The 17,122-nt window shown below is 46.2% G+C and overlaps 1 protein-coding gene across 1 annotated transcript in view; it reads right to left on the bottom strand.

Annotated features, from left to right (window-relative positions):
- The window catches only part of Tnfaip8 (TNF alpha induced protein 8), a 104,530-nt gene extending 88,455 nt beyond the window's left edge, over positions 1 to 16,075 (bottom strand). The window contains exons 1-2 of the mRNA XM_063230964.1: positions 15,937 to 16,075; positions 80 to 184 (exon numbers count right to left, since the gene is read on the bottom strand). The gene's annotated coding sequence lies outside the window, so the exon portion shown is untranslated. The remainder of the gene's footprint in view (positions 1 to 79; positions 185 to 15,936) is intronic.
- Between the last annotated feature and the right edge of the window lie 1,047 nt (positions 16,076 to 17,122).

The raw sequence follows: 17,122 nt of genomic DNA, 5'->3' as shown, positions 1-17,122 counted from the left end.
TAAATTTACTTTGCTGGGAGCTGTCTTACCAGTGGGTGTCATATGTCTAATTTTGAAAATGATCAGGATGAGATCTCACCTCACAAGAACAAGATGGTGACATTTGGACCACCTGAGACAGGTATCTGCCTCATCTGCTAAACTTTCTTCAGGGTGAGCAATTCCACATGTTCAAGTTTAATCCCTGCAAGAGAAGAGAAATGGTCTAACCTGCTAATCAGAGTAGATTTTAGGGAAAAGCTCTCACTTTTATTGTCAAACTCAATCCCTTAAATTAAAGTCATAGAAATGAGATCCCTCGTTAATACACACTTACTGAGAACATGGGTATAAAGATGAGTTTCAAAGATAATTAAGCTTCTATGTACCACAGATGCAGACAGTAGGACAGTGGTTGCCAGGAGTGGGCTGTGTGGGAGGGTGAGAAATGTTTGTTGATGGGCACAGCCTTTGGTGATAAGATGAAAAGTTCTGGGATCTAATCTGCACAGCATCACGTTAATAGTGCTAGGGGTAAGTTGCAACCTGTAGGGAATGGCTCTAGGAGGACCTGGGCAGCAATAAACTAAAGTGGAAAAGGACAAGTGCAAAGACAGGGAGGAGGAAGGAATTACTAAACATCTGGAGAGGGAGCGACCTCTTTTGCTTTCGGCAAAGTTCTGTGAGGATGTGGCCCAGCAGGAGAAGCAAGGTACGCATCACCTGGGGCAGGGGCAGGGGCAGGAAAAGCAGGTGTGTCTCCCAGGACCACACAGGCTCAGGGGCAGCACAGAGGAACCATTAGGAGGGAGAGAGCCCTGGGATTGGACCTACCTGAGACAGAAGAAAGGGTGGGGTCAGGGAGCAAACTCGTCCTCTTGCATGCCTGTGAGGGGCCAAGAACTCCCGGCTCCATTTGACTCTCACAAGTTGTTTTACAGGTAAGAAAACGGAGACTTGGGGAATCAAATACAGCTTTGGAAAGTGCAGTATAATGCCAAACCTCTCCACAGCCACCAACTCAAGTCAGGACTATGCTCTGCCACGTTGCCTGCTGCTCTGCAGGACTTTTTAAAAACAGACATGGACCTTGGAGCCTCCTAACTAAGTCAAAATAAATCTTTCCCCCTTTAAATTGTTGAGGTTGAGTATTTTGCCCCATTAACGTAAAATATATTGAAAGTCAGTAAGAAGCTGAGTAACTCAGGAATGGCAGTCTTTGCTTTCTACTATGGAAGTCCTTTACAATGAGACAACTCTGTTATTTCCCTTTACGAAAAACAAGACAGAGAGTACCCTGAAACTGTAAAAATATTTGAAGTTTAAATGTACGAAAATCAAAGAAAAAATGTGTGTGTGTGTTGATAAATCTCTTCCCTGGGATATTTAACTATTAAAATTATAAAATGCAAAAAAATAAAAAAGAACAGACATGGGGCCAGGCACGGAGGTGCAGGCCTATAATGCCAGCACTAGTGAGGCTAAAGCTAGAGGACTGTTGAGAGTTTGAGACCAGCCTGGGCTACAAAGTGAGCCCAAGGCCAGCCTGGATGGCATAGTGAGACTTTGTCTCAAGAAGACAAAAAAAAAAAAAAAAAGGACAGGGAGCCACTGACTCTTCTGGGTTACAGGAAAGCTGTGTTTTGAAAATCAGGCAGGAAAGACTGGGGAGATGCAGTTATCTAATGTGGAAAGCTCAAAGTGTTTCCATATACCATGCTTTTCTCAGCCTGTTATTTTTATACAGACTGTCCAAGAAATTATTAGAATGCTTCAAAACCTTACTGAAATCTAAAATTCTCTCTTGTGGCAAATATATATATATTATATATGGCAAATATATATTTTATATATATATATATATATATATATATATATATACTACAGACAATATAAAATGCAAATAAGCACTTTATCTCATTTCACTTTATAATCCCACAATCAAATGGTAGGTATATTGCTGATTCTTCTAACAAATATGCATTCATAAACATAATATGCCTTTTTTAAGATAATGAGATTATTTGCCTTTTGAATTTAATCTGTCTTGGAGATCTTTCCATATCAGCTAACGAGACAAAACCCTGTTCTAAAGTTGCATAGTGTACACAGTGCCTCGTCTACTGTGTGTGTACATGCACACACATGTAAGCAACTGATGAATATGTCAGTCATATGGACTTTTTTTTTTTTTTTTTTTTTTTTTTGTCTTTTTGAGCCAGGGTCTCGCTGTGCAGTTCAGGCTGGCCTTGCGCTCACTTTGTAGCGTAGGCTGGTCTCAAACTCACAAAGATCCTCCTCCTGCCTCAGCCTCCAGAGTGCTGGGATTTTTATAGGCATTATAGGCGGTGAGCCACCACACCTGGCCTTATGGATGTTTTGTTTGGTTCCTTTTATTTTTTCATTGCTGGGGATCGAACCCAGGGTCTTGTGTGTGCAAGGCAAGCACTGTACCCCAGACACTCTTCAGTCTTAAAACCAACTTAGATATCATAATAGGTGTTTTCTCTGGCATGAGACATCATTTAGCAAGATTTCCTCACTTCTAGGTATAGTTAACCATCATTTAGCAATGAAGGGAATGCAAACAGTCTAAAAAGAAATCAACTCTATCTGAGCTCCTAGGAAGGCTCGGGCCAGAGGAGCCCCTCCCTCGGCCCATCCAGCCCTGCCCCATGGCCCTTGTGTAGAGGCAGCTCCTCCTTCCTGCTGGGCAGGGCAGCCTGCCTACTTCAGGAACAGGGCTCTGTCCTCCTTTTCTTAACTGGTGGCTTCAGCCTCCCTGGTTTAAAGACTCCATGCTTAAAATGACAATGAAAAATACAGACGATTAATTATCAGAACATGAGGTTTCAGAGCTAGGAAAGATTATGATGACCTCCTTCAAGCCTCTTATTTCTTAAATGCAGCAGTTCTGGCCCAGACAGACTGAACATCTGGGCCAGTACTGACGACCCACTCCTGTGTGCCCAGCTCAGGTCTTTTCCATTACTCAGTACCCAATGAAATGAAAAGAAAAAGGTTCCAAGGACATAACGTTGAGATAGCATAGATAGTAAGATATCTACAACCTAGTTTTAGATGCTCTTAACTTCTTTCTGCACCAAATTAGAAGGGTGACCAAGTGGTGATCTGACATGTTCCTCCCTCCCCCGGCCCCCACTCAGGGCCTCTGTGGAGGTGTTAACAAGTAGTAACACTGCTGACAGCAAGACACACAGCTTAGAGACCTTGAGCTACTCTGCTGTGGGACTTTCTCACCCTCTCTCCTGCAGCAGGGCTTCAATCAGGGAGGCCTCAGGTTCTCAACTCCAGAGTGGCCAGGTTCATACACCATCCCCCATTCTGAAACCCAGCTCATTACTAGCCAGCAGAAAGCACTGCCCATGGCTGGACGGAGCTGGAGGCAGAGCTCCTGTCCAGTTGGGATGGTAAACAGGCTCCCACTGCACTGAGGTGTAGCCATGGCCACAGAGACCTCACTAGAGTGTGTGGCCACAGCAAGGGCGTGCTAAGTACTGAGACTTTGCAGTCATACTGGCCCACTCAGGCCACTTTGAGGCCTGACAAAAATTTGGGCCTGAAAAGAGGAAAAGAAGTTTTCAGTGTGGCTCTGCTGAACTAATGAGAGCGGTGTAGAAGAGATTGCATTTTTACGCCTGTCCACACTGTACCAGGACTGTAACAGGAGCAGTCACTCTCAACACTGTTCCTCTGGACACCTAAGACCTGGGGAAAAACTTGCGCAGATGGGGCAGACTCACAAAATGCCTTGGCTGGGCTCCAACCAGGGCAGAAAAGTGGGAAATTGGAGGGAGTTCTCACATTGCTGACAGGTTTTCTCTACCACTGACTGCCAGTTACAAGCAAAATCTCCCTTATGTGGTCAAGTTTATGGAGTTTGCTTTTCTTCATTCCTCAAATAAGAGATCACTTCAACATTCACATTCAGTGTTAAAGAACCGCTATTCCATCATTCCATATTTTCATCACTATTTGGTACAGTGAGTGGGTTTTAAAGCTATGTACCATAAGATTGCCTCTCATTTTCTATTATGACATGTGATTGGGGTACTCAAGAGAAAGAAAGAGACCGGTCAGAAGCCCCATAGACCAAGCCTGCCAGGGAGAGGACACCTGCTAAACAAGGTGTGCATACAGTTTATTACTATTATTTTATTTTGAGACAAGGTCTAAGTTGTCCAAACTGGCCTAGAACTTATGATCCTCCTGCCTCAGCCTCCTGAGTTGCTGGGATTACAGGCATGTGCACTATACCTGGCTGGCCAATGCTTTGGAAGCATGAGATACCAACATTCAGTAACTACCAATCAATTAGCTAAAGAATCAAGGCAGATAAATAAAATGTGCAACCAAACTGGGCAACTCAACAGACAATAGCAAAATCTTTGACCAAACTGGTACATACATCATACAGGTCACCAACGTTAAATTTTAATAACTAAACAGTACATGATACAAAAAGCCTCATATCTAGACAGAGGTTCCCCATTTTACAAAGCCTGCCCTAAGTTCCAGTGCCAAGCAATGAGAAAAAGATAAGGCAAGAGACAGCAGCAGCAGCAGCAGCAAAGTATTTCCCTGGGCAGGGGGCAGCCCCAGCCTCCAGGATGCCACAGTGGTCAGGAAAGAGAATTCATAAAGGGGGCTGGGGATTTAGCTCAGTGGCATAAGCGCCTGCCTTGCAAGCAGGCAGTCGTGAGTTCGATCCCTGGTACTGATAAAAAAAGAGAGAAGTCATAAAGAAGCCACAACATGGACTGTAAGACTCACGAAATGAGAGGCAAAGTAAAGACAAAGAGGAGGACAAACAGGCTCAGAGAAAACACTGATCTTCACTGTGAGGCCAGATGCCCTGGCTTTGTGCTCTAGTTCCACAGAGCAACATGGGATGGAACAGCCTGACAGCCTCAAGCTCTGAACCCACAGAATGACCTGGAGGAATGAGTGCTGCAGCCTCACATCTTCTGCTCAGGAAGAGCCTTGGAAGGGTCACAGCCTTGCCTGGGAAGGGAAGAGTTCAAAGAGACAGGGCAATTTCCCCACAAGCTAATAAGGAAAGAAAAAAAGCCACATCCTTCCACATCATTTTGTAAATAAGTGCATATTTAGTGTTATGTACACCTCACAAGGTTCAGCCGAAGTTAGACTAGAAAAAAGCAAAGCACACTAAGAGTATGAGGTTTACTCTAGGTTAACAGGAGAAGAGATTATTTGGCACGATCGTATCATAAACCTGGATTCAGTACCATAATGGTTCACTGATCCCAGTACTGTACTGGAATGCTACATACATAGTAGAACGAATGAAATAGAGACTGTTGGTGCACTCAAAAGTGCAGGGAGAGAAAATGAGATCACCATCAGACTTTCTGACAATTCTTTATGTCAAAAGAAAGCAAAGTGACATTATTTAAACTTCTCAAGGAAAAATAATGTGAGCCAAGAATTCTTTTTCTTTGTGGTCCTGGGGATTAATCCGTAGGTCTTTGCAGAACTTATATCCCTAGCACTTCAGATTTTTAAATTTAGAAACAAAGTCTTACCAAGTTGCCCAGGGTTAGACTTAATTTGTGATCTTCCTGCCTTATACTCTGGAGTGCAGTAATCACAGACAGGCGTCACCTAGTCCAGAGAGCCAAGTGTTGTACAGTCACCAAAACTGAACTTAATTATAAAGATCACAAAGGATTTAAGAAATGAAGGGACATTGTTTCCATAAGCCCTTCTAAATAGATCTACTAGAGAAAGAGTTTTAATTGAAATGTACAGAGATACGGCTGTGAGAGGACTGATAAACAGCATGTTCATAGCTGCCTGCAGAAATCAGAGTAAATGAATATTAAAGGGAAGATTCTTTAGCATACAACCCGCCAATGTATGGAAAACCATAAAAAAGGAGAAGGAATGAGTATGGCATATGACAAATGAATTATTTTTTACTGTTTCAGTAAAAATGGGATGCTGGGCACAATGGCACACGCCTGTAACGCCAGCACTCTGGGAGGCTGAAGCATGAAAATCACAAATTCAAGGCCCACATTTTAGTGAGACCCTGCTTCAAAATAAAATTTAAAAAATGTAAAAAGGGCTGGGGATGTATCTCAGTGCTAAGACTCTGCATTCAATCTCTACCGCCACCAAAAAAACAAAAAACAAAGACTCACCAGTAAAGTACAGCAGCATTTGATTCAGTGAAAATTAAATCTCAGTGGACTTAAACCCATCAGATATAGTTACTACCATGAGCTCATAATTCTAAAAACTCTTAGTTGTCCCCTTCTGAAAATGGCATGAAATCAACTCTTGAAAACCAGGTAAATCAAAGGAAATAAACAATTATCTTGTCTGTCCTATATGAATTCTACCACCAGGCTCTCAACAGATTAAAGGAGAATCTACTTTCATGAAATTATTCCAGCTAATCAGCAAATTAAAATGACAGAATTAAAATATCACCATTCTACAACACCTCACGAATTGATAGACCTAGACACTGAGGATTGAAGCTGGGAGGTCTGGAATTTAGCTCAGCGGCATAAGCGCCTGCCTTGCAAGCATGCACTGTAGTGAGTTCAATCCCTGGTACCAAAAACACCAAAAACCAAAACCAAAAAACAGTGGGAAAACCAGACCTTATGTGACTTCCAGGAGAAGAATATAAATATACTACCCATCCCGTCATCTTGCCAAAGAGATCAAATCCAGGCTCAGCTGAGCCTCTAGATCCAGATGCAAGACAGAGAGGCACTTGGAATGTCAGCAACAGGACTCAAATGTGCATTTGTTAGGGAAACTACAAATTCAACAGCTCAGGCCTTCCACAAATAATTGTCTAACAGAGTAAGGGAATCTGGGCAGTAAGAGATATAAAAGACATGGGGTTTTATTTGCTTTTTTAATGGGCAAAACTAAAGTGGGTTAGGTTGCATACTTGAGTGATAAAGCCATAAACAGATGGAAAAAAATAACTGAAATGTATGACAGGTTAAGGGGTTTGGGGACTTTGGTGTAGATCTAGTCCTTACCTGAGGGTTAGTGATATAAGTGTTTGCTTTATAACCCTCTAAGCTGTGCATTTCTTTTGTGTAGATTCTGGAATTTTTCTTTTATTTTATGATTAAAGTTTTTTTTTTTTTTAAGTGCTAATAAAATCTAGGAGCGTCAATACACAGGCAACTGGTGGGAAGAGCCACAAGGTGTTAGAAGTGGAACACGTGGATCCCACCCTAAAGAAGCCAGGGACTTGGAATTCTGTTTCAGTGAATTTCTCATGTTTAATAGAAATTATCTCATTTACTATTTTGATCAAAATTTTCAGGTACTTGTAAGAAATGACATGCTCTGAAATATTTCAAGGGCAATCTTAAGTCAAAATGTAGATACCTAAACCCTTGTGGACACCTATCAGATTTGCAAAAAGCTGTTGGGTTTGGGTGCTCAGAGAAAAGAGGTTACATAGCTCACATCCGTGAAATGTCAAGGTGACAACTCCACTCAGCCACCGTAGTTCACCCTTCTGCTATCAGAAACAGCAAACTGAAAATGAATGCAGAGAACTAGATGGTAGAACCAGATTGGGCAGAGAGGGACCAGCTAGCAAGAGTCTGCAGGAAATGAGGGAGTTTGCAACAGATTAGTGAGGGTAAGACTTATCACTGTTCAGAGTGCAAGTGTGGGGGCAGCTCAGCTGCCAGGGTGTGCGTCCAGAGGACTGGGCTTTAGCAGCAGGTCTAATCCTAACCTTCAATTCCTTACCTGTGAATGAGGGTGAACAGTGATGCCTTTCTGCCCCGAAAAGCTCTGCAAATTTTATACCCTACGTAACAACAGAATGGCACAAAATTTCATTTTATAAAACTATTAAAAAAAAAAAAAAAAAAAAAACAGTGGGCTGGGGATTTAGCTCAGCGGCATAAGCGCCTGCCTTGCCAGCAGGCAGTCGTGAGTTCGATCCCTGGTACTGGTAAAAAGGAAAAAGACAAAAACAAAACAAAACAAAACTGAACCAAAAAAAGTGCCCTTCTCAAACATGCATAGTGAAAAAGAAACTAAATAACGTGCATAAAATACTTAGCACAGGCCCTGGACCACTGTAAGTACTTGATAAATGTTTGTCATGAGTTTTTGAGTGTGAAACATTTTCAGAAACACAAAAACTCTATTTTATAGATGTTTTCTTAATGCAGAATGTTCCTCCAAAGTAAGCAGTGTTATTTCTATAAACCCATGATCTTCAACATAATAGTCACCATGAGGAGGAATTAAGTTTATACAATTTTCAACACCTTCCAAAACACTGGGCTATATCCCTTCCCACTGCCATCACTGGTGATTAATTTTAATTCCAATAAAACTTGGACTATTATTACCATGGGGGCCTCAGCTGGACAGATTCCAGGCCTGGTAGCCGAGGACTAACGTGGATGCTGCCTTCTTCCCACAAGCACTCTCCTCCCCAGCCTGTTACTCATGGCACAGCTCTTTCCCACAACAAGGTTCTCCCCTCGATACCCACTCTCAGTCTGCTGTCTCTCTTGAAGCTGTGACTCAGTTCTACCAGGGAGAGCCAACGAAGCTTCAGGAAAGAGTTAACCTCTAGCAAAAAGATAAAGACATACTACAAGATTAAAGCTTTTTTTCCCCCCAGTTTTTTTGAGAACAACTCATCATGTAGTCCAGGTTAGCCTCAAACTCATCAGCCCTCCTGTTTCAGCCTCCCTAGTACTGAGATTACAAAGATGCACCTCCATAAATAACTTCAAGACAACCAACTGATCACTGCCACCTCTGTGTCCCACCACCCACCATGGATAGACGTGTGTGGGTCTATCACACACTTCTGGGCTTTGGATGGAGTTAACAGAAGTGTGTGTAGCTAACAGAGCATTTCCTGCCCCGCCGCCAGGTGGAAGTCTGTACATGGAGGGTAGTAACAAACTATCAAGAGCAGAGGAAAATCTGACTCTTGCTGACACAGGGCCAACCTTGGACCTGCCCAACCCAAGATGACTTTCTGTATAACATAACTTAAGGTCTTTATTGTTCAGCCCACTGTTAGCTGGGTTTCTCCTTCCTGCATCCTAAAGCATTCTGATTGTTATGGTCTAAACTACGTCCCTACAAAATTCCTATGCTGGCACTTGAGCCCCAATGAGACTGCTTTAGGAAGCGGGGTCCTTGGAAGAGACATTAAGTCACAAGGCCTGCTACAGGGATTAATGTCATAAAAGTAATTGGAAGGATACCCTGATTACTTCTATCCTTTTTCCCTTCACCTCTTCCACTATGTGAGGACGCAGCATTCACCCATTTTTAACCTTCCACGATGTGAGAATGCAACACAAAGATATCATGGAGGCAAAGACTATTCTCACCAGATACTGAGTCTGCTGGTGTCCTGAGCTAAGACATCTCAGCCTCCAGAACTGGGAGAAATATACTCACCACTTTTCTGTTTAAATTACCCAGCACTGTGTATCTTGTTTTAGCAGTATAAACGGCTAGCATGCTTACCAATGTTCCTAGATTGAAGCTTTAAGCCCAACATCTTAGAACATGACTGCTATCTAGTGATGGGGGGGGGGTTGGTTAAAATAAGGTCCCTGGGATGGGTCCTACTCCAATCTGACAGGTGCACTTGTAAGAGGAAGAAGCCAAGACAGACAAGGACACACCACACTTACACAAGAGAAGCCAAAAGAACTTGTCAGCAGAAATGAACTAGAAGACATATTAGAGGGAGCTCTTTAGGCTGAAGGGCAAGAAAATACCAGACACAAACTTGGGTCTAGACTAAAAAATAATACAGTCAGTAAGTAAATATTAATGAATGTTTTTCTATTTAAACTTTTTAAAAAGATACTGTTTAAGGCAAAAATAGCTGCAACTTTCGAAGGCCATCTATGTACAGAAATAAGCCATACAACAATCCATACAAAGGGTGTCTGTAATGCACTGAATTGTGTCCCCTTAAATTCACATTATCAAAGATGTAACATCCAATGTAACTATACTTTTGTAGATAATTAAGACTAGATGAGTTTGTGAGTTTGAGGCCTTTGGCCATGTGACTGCTGCCTGGGAGGGGAGACACGAGGGATGGCCCCTCACAGAAAACAGTCCCAGGTGCACAGAGCCATGAGGAAGGAAGCCCATGAGAAACCCAGGGTGCTGACAGCTTCATCCTGGACATCTGCTTTTGGAACTGAGAAAACTAAAGTATCAGCTGGTTAAACCATAGGATTTGGGGCATTTTTTTTTTTGTGGCAGTCCTCACAAACTAACACAAATAGAGAAGACTACGTGTTACAATGACTTTACAAACACTAAGGGTGACCATCAAGGGGAGTGGGGCTTCAAGAGGACTCATGACAGCCAACTTCAGTACTGCTTTCAGGGGCCTCAGAATCAAGGCTGCAACAGGAGAAGAAAGGTCTGGCGCCCTGCAATCTGTCTAGGGGTCACTCTCCTCCTCGGACTGTGCTACTTCCCACTCAGAGAGGTGGGAAGCCCGTACTGGCCCTGGGAGATAGCTGGCCACCCAGGAAGGCTGACACACGATTCACATCACTCTGTTTTCATACTTGTTGGTCTTTAAGCAAATATTTACATGTAGAGGGAAAAAGCAGTGGATCTACTAAAATGAATACTAGCAGTAGTGGACTTTTATTATTTATAATTTATGCAGTCCCAGTTGGAATGATAAATTGAAAACTGACCAGAAATTAGAAATAGAGGAGAAAGTCTCAAGTACTGGCAGAACCCAAATTGCAAAAGAAAAAATAATAAAGTAAAATTTAAAAAAAAGAGAGAAGAAAGAAGGAAATTACAGTAAGATGGCTGCAAAGAAGTATTTTTTTTCTTTTATTTCCTAATGCTCTGCCATTGGGAAATACAAGGCCACTCAAGGAACAGGCTGCTACTCCTGGAGTCACCAGGGCCCCAGCAGGGTGGCACAGGGCAGGCAGAATGAAGGGACTGTTTGGCAATTCAGTCTTGGGCTGGGTTCAGGCTCTTCAAACATATGCAACTTGAAAAAAAGAGCGGCACCCCAGGACACTAATCCACACAGCAACCAGGTGTCCTCAAGCCACCCAACACTCCAGTTCACCATGTCACTACTGAGAAAGGACCTGAATCTTGAGTTTTCAACTAGTGAATGCTGAGCAGAGCTCTATAACCTGTGCTTCAAGACTTTCAGGTCCTAGATCAATTTGTAGGATGCCTACTCCAGGTCACAGAACTCAGTTTCTGTTCATTACCTGTTGATATTCAATACTATTCAACCCAGTGAGGACCTAGCTGAAAAAACACTGTTGTTTCTTAAGGTGAGTCATGGGTGTGCTGTGTGTGTGTGTGTGTGTGTGTGTGTGTGTGTGTGTACTTTAATCTTCTTCAAACCTGCTCTGTACTTTAAACAGATTTGCTCTCTGCTGCCAGAAGAAAAAAAATCAGTCTCTAGAGACCTGTTGCCTAAGTTTCTTGATAAAAAGACAGGAAAACAGATCTTCAGGGTATAAGTTCTCAATTGGCGCATTGCTCACCTGGGGCTGAGGCTTGCCTGGCTTTGGTGATGCTGCAGTAGGTAGGAGCCCTGGCATTGGCACTCATTACAGAGGTGACTGACCTGTAGACAGACTGGAAGCTACAGCCCAGACCAAAACAGCCCAGAAGCCAAGTTCAAAGTGTGCCACCTCTGTTGCTGCCCAAGTAGCCATGGTCTCACACTGCTCCATCTGGCAGAGCCTCCTGGGCAGGAGGCAGCAAGGATCACAGGTGACAGGTTGGGGCCTCCTTTCTTCCTTGGGAAGTCCCCATTTACACGGCTTCCTACTCTGTCAAATTCCAGGAACCATTCTTCAGGCACTATCAGCCTTCAGGCCATAAAAGCAAAGGAGCAAACTGGTTAAGTATGAGGTCATCACCGGATAATGGGTGCCCTGAGCCCAAGCCCTGAGCTCTCGGATCTCTCCAGGTACACTGTGAGTCACTGGACCTGGGCAATGAAAGCAGTTTTTAATCAGGTATCAGCCATCTCCCAGAAAACTACTGTATGTCTTCAAAGAGAGAAGAAGGAAAAATAGAGGATGCATTTCCTGGTCCCAGGACAGTGGAGTCAGTACTGGACTGAGTCATTGGTTTGCCCCAAACTTTGAAATCTGTTGCCCACGCGTGTTTTCCCAGAAGGCAGTGATATTTCTTGTTGTGACAGAGTGTGTGTGAGCCTGCACACAGCTGAAGAGCCCAAGGTAGGAAGGCAGGAGTGCAGTTAGGTCTCCACAGCATGGAGCATACAACCTCTATGCCCCTTATTTCTGTTAATAACACTACTGTAGAAGTCTTTCTTTTTTTGTCAGTGTTGAGATTGGATAATCTGCTTTCATTCATACCTGTTTTAAGTTTGGAGTTGTGAAAAGCCAACCCACTATTCACAACTTAATTTTAGCAGTCCTTTAAAAGCTTCCATCAGCACGAGGAGCACAGCTCCTTGTGCTCAGACACACAAAACCCAAATGCCCTGCTCATTTATCTTCAGGGTCAATATTCCCTTTATTGTCGTGTGACTCTGCAGCTGGGAATTACTGAAGTTCTGCTATATTCACTGTCACTTGCTAGGCCTTTTTCATAAGCTGTCCACAGATGAAGAATATTCTAGTTTAATACACAGAGCACTCTTATATGCTATCTGTCAACTTGAAATAAGCTCAGGGACCTGAAATAGGTTAATAGGTGGTTCCAGTTACACATTCAGCAGGGGTTGACACATAAGTAGCTGATCCCCATAAAATTATTAACACCAGTATCTTCTTCACTGAAGTCCCCTTTATTCCCAATGTTAAGGAAACTATCACAAGTGAACATGTGAACTTAGTTCATTTTCTGTCATTAAAGAAACTAACCTAGATTTGTTCACAAGCTGGCATTCCAGTGGAAGCCCATTCTTGTGACCTCTTCGCCCTGTTATTTCTTTTTGGGGAGAGAAATGCTATGTCTTACCAGCTCCCAGTTCTCTGAACAAAAATATCATCAAGTAAGTCCATAACCCACCCTACCTTGTTCTGTAAGAAAAAGCCCAACCCTACAAGAACTACTTTTATATACATGCACCTTTGCAGCTGATTCTAAACCTCTGCTTTGAGTCTGTACCATAAACACTTCTAAGAAAAAAAAAAAACTGTTCTGTAAAAAGAATGCAGTATAATGTGATTTTTGGAGAACCCATGATACTTTTAAACAAGTTTTTTTTTTTTTTTTTTTTTTTGGTCTTTTTCCTTTTTATCGGTACCGGGGATCAAACTCACGACTGCAAAGCAGGCACTTATGCCACTGAGCTAAATCTCCAGCCCCAACAAGTTTCTAAGGTAATTTCCATGCTTCACACCAAAGCCCAAGGACAAAATTCGATGAACGCAGGTTTTCTGTAGTTACGACACTGTTAATTCAAACAGATGCCAGAAGAAATGCGCTTATTTTAATTAATATAATTTTAGTTGGGAATGAAAATATTTTGAAAATTGTTCTACTATCCTAAGTCAGTACCTTTCCATTGTGAAACACAAGACAATTCTGAATCCATTTTTACTTCCAGGGACCCCTTCTTATCAACATACATCTTTGTGCTGGTTGGATTCTAGGTCTTCACGGACACATGAAAAAGCTGTGCGCTACCTGGCACATGGTAGATCAATAAATGCCTTTCCAAGAACAAATGGGTTCTCACTTTCTATAAGCTGAACTGAGGACCGGGACACCTCCAAGCATGAGGAGCCCGTGTACTAAACTCAAAGCCCCAGAGCCAGACAGTTTCTATGGTGTCTCTGCATCTAACATTCTATGAGCATTCACACTCTCCTTTTAACTCACATCTTTCTCTGCAGGCCAAAATCCAGAATTAAACCGCATAAATCACTGGCTACTACTTCACCTTGTTTACATTTGGAAACAAGGTTCTCTACTTTCTTTGATCCTCCATTGACATTCAGTGTTGAGCAGCATTTACCAAAGGATGAAAGTCTAGAAATTATAGTCAAAACCTTAAGACCCCAACCATCAAAACCAGAACCGGGAGAGCAGGAAGTTAACCCCTAGCTGCAGGGAAACGTAAAGGTTGGAGTGTTCAAAGTGGCTTTTTGGTGTTCTTGGGAGCTATTCTGTGTGCATTTGGTATTAAAAGCAGGATGTGGGCAGTGCAAAGCGATAAAACTTAATCTGGCCTTGCCGGCCTCACCTCTGAATCAAAGCCACAGGTTCCTGGGAAGGTGAAACTGGGGCTGGCTACCCACTTCATCATGCAGGTCTGGGGCAAGTCCTCACACTGCGGGTCAGTGCTCTGGTAGGGAGGCTGCACTACCGCTCCCTGGCCTCCTCCCTTGCCTTTCCTGGAAGAAAGAGGTGGCCCTTGGTTGTCATCGGTAGTCCTTCACCTCCATAGCTGCACTATGATCAACCCCCTCAATTTATACCAAGCAAAAACGGAGGGTGGGAAATGGACTGTCCCACATAGTTCCGAAAGAAGCTGGATCCTAAACAGAAATGAAACAAAACTGCCAAGAAAGAAGTGTGCTGCATTTGTTTCAGGTGATGCCTAGTAGAACTGGATTAACTGAATCAGTTAACTCTTAAGATCTCCGCATCCCCTGCACTGTGGCCACTCAACTGCAAGGATTAACTGTCTGAAGTTGCTCAAACTGCGCGCACACACACAGTGGAGAAACCCGCACTTCCCCATGAGTGCTGTTTGAATGCAATACCTTCTCTCCACATACGCTTTCCTGCAATTTCGACAGAATGAAAACTGCACAAAACAAGCCTTATAATGTACTCTCCGCCTAAAGTGTGTCCATCACTTATTTCTATCATTCTGGTCGAGGATTACAAGACATTCACAAGTTATTAGGCAGCAGCATGTCACTAAACTTCAAACTAGAAGTTAAAATTTCAAAAGACAGAGTCCATTAATATATATGGAGAGAAATACAGATCCCAAAAATCTACAAAAAAGATTAATTGTGCTGCTAGCTAGACTATTAACAGTAAATTGCTGACACAACGCCCTACAACAGATAAATTAGAAGGTGGCAACAAATGTTTCCAGGTGTTTATTTAACTGTGATAATTACTTCTGTCTTTAAAGACAGAGTCATACGTTTACACTGTAAAGCACACCGTTCCTTAGTTAAAACGCCGTGGAAACACTTTTGTGTAACACAGTATTCGCGCTGGGGTAAAAGTCCCTGCGCAACGAGCAGCGCCCGGCGCGACTTTTCAGTACCTAACTGGCCCGAGCCAGCGTTCAAGGGCTTTCGGGTCTCCGCGCTCTTCTGCCTCCTGCGGCCTCGCAGCCTGGCTACGAGGAGTGAAATCCCTTTACTCAGAAAGCCACTCCCCGGACGGGACCTCTGACACGGAGCCTCATCAGGAAAGCCGAGCAGAGTCCTTCCAGCGGTAGCCACCGTCCCGGCAAGAGTGCGCCGAGCGGCAGGGCGCGGAGACAATGGGGCCGGGACCTCGGAAAGCTGACGACGCGAACAGCCCGGAACCCGTCGGGCGGGTCCCTACCTCCGCAGAGCCAGGATCCACTTCGGAGGTGCGGACGCGCTGCGCGGCGGGAGCCCTGAGCCGCGAGCCCAGCCGGCGGGGCGGGGCGGCGCTGCCAGGCCCGCATCGGCTCCCCGGCCCGGCTGGCGGACGCCGGAGCGGCCGGAGCCCACGTGCCGCCGGTTACCGGGACGACGCCCACGCGCAGCCCGGGTTACTGGGGCCGGAGCCGGGGCTGGGGCCGAGGCGGAGGGGCAGCGGCCGCCGGGAAGGGCGCTGCGAGGAGCCCCTGGAGTCTCCTGGGCCCGCGCGCCCACCCCGTCCCAGGAGCTGCGCCCGAGCCCGGAAAGTCGCGAGTCACAGGAGCCCGCGGGGAACAGGCGCCCAGGTACTCACTCGGAGGAGCGGCCGCGGGCCGGGACCCGAGACGCGAGGAGCAGCTGAGCGCGAAGCGGACCCGCGAAACACTGAGGGTTGGCGGGCGCGAGGACCCCCACAGGACCGCGGCCGGGAGGGCGGGAGGCACGGAGCGGCGGGACGGGCGGGGCCGGGGCCGGGGCCAGAGCTAGGGGCTGAGAGCGGAGTGGGGCGGGGCTGGCTACGGAAGGCGGAGACTGGGAGGAGCCAGGCGGGAAGGGCGGGAGAGGGCGGGCTACGGGCAGAGAGCGGAGGGGGCGAGGCTGGAGTGAGGAAGGCGGGGGAATAGGAGGAGCCTGGCGGGAGGGGCGGGAGAGGGCGGGCTAGGGGCAGAGAGAGGAGGGGGCGGGGCTGGCGTGAGGAAGGCGGGGGAATAGGAGGAGCCTGGCGGGAGGGGCGGGAGAGGGCGGGCTAGGGGCAGAGAGCGGAGGGGGCGGGGCTGGAGTGAGGAAGGCGGGGGAATAGGAGGAGCCTGGCGGGAGAGGCGGGAGAGGGCGGGCTAGGGGCAGAGAGAGGAGGGGGCGGGGCTGGAGTGAGGAAGGCGGGGGAATGGGAGGAGCCTTGCGGGAGGGGCGGGAGAGGGTGGGCTAGGGGCTGAGAGCGGAGTGGGGCGGGGCTGGCTACAGAAGGCGGAGACTGGGAGGAACCAGGCGGGAAGGGCGGGAGAGGGCGGGCTACGGGCAGAGAGAGGAGGGGGCGGGGCTGGAGTGAGGAAGGCGGGGGAATAGGAGGAGCCTGGCGGGAGGGGCGGGAGAGGGCGGGCTAGGGGCTGAGAGCGGAGTGGGGCGGGGCTGGCTACAGAAGGCGGAGACTGGGAGGAACCAGGCGGGAAGGGCGGGAGAGGGCGGGCTACGGGCAGAGAGCGGAGGGGGCGGGGCTGGAGTGAGGAAGGCGGGGGAATGGGAGGAGCAGGGAGGGGCGGAGCGGGACAGCGGAGCTGGCTGAAAGCCAAAGCTGTGATGTGAGCGGGAGCTCTCGGGGGCGGAGCATGAGTGGGAATGCGGGGGAGAAGGGCGGGGGCGGGAACGCTGGAGGGGCGGGGCGTGGGCCGGAACACGGGGAGCATGTGGCGAGAGAGGCGGGGCGTGCGCGGGAGCGGACTCTCTTGGGTCCGGAGCAGTTGTGCCGGGAGGAGCCGCCTGACGTAGGGCGGTTCCCCGAGTGA

The sequence above is a fragment of the Cavia porcellus genome, unplaced genomic scaffold (assembly GCF_034190915.1).
Source record: "Cavia porcellus strain 051 isolate PalLab524CR breed Dunkin Hartley unplaced genomic scaffold, mCavPor4.1 scaffold_19, whole genome shotgun sequence".
Taxonomy (NCBI): Eukaryota; Metazoa; Chordata; class Mammalia; order Rodentia; family Caviidae; genus Cavia; species Cavia porcellus.
The sequence above is the reverse complement of the archived record's forward strand: the minus strand, read 5'-3'. Positions and strand labels throughout refer to the sequence as shown.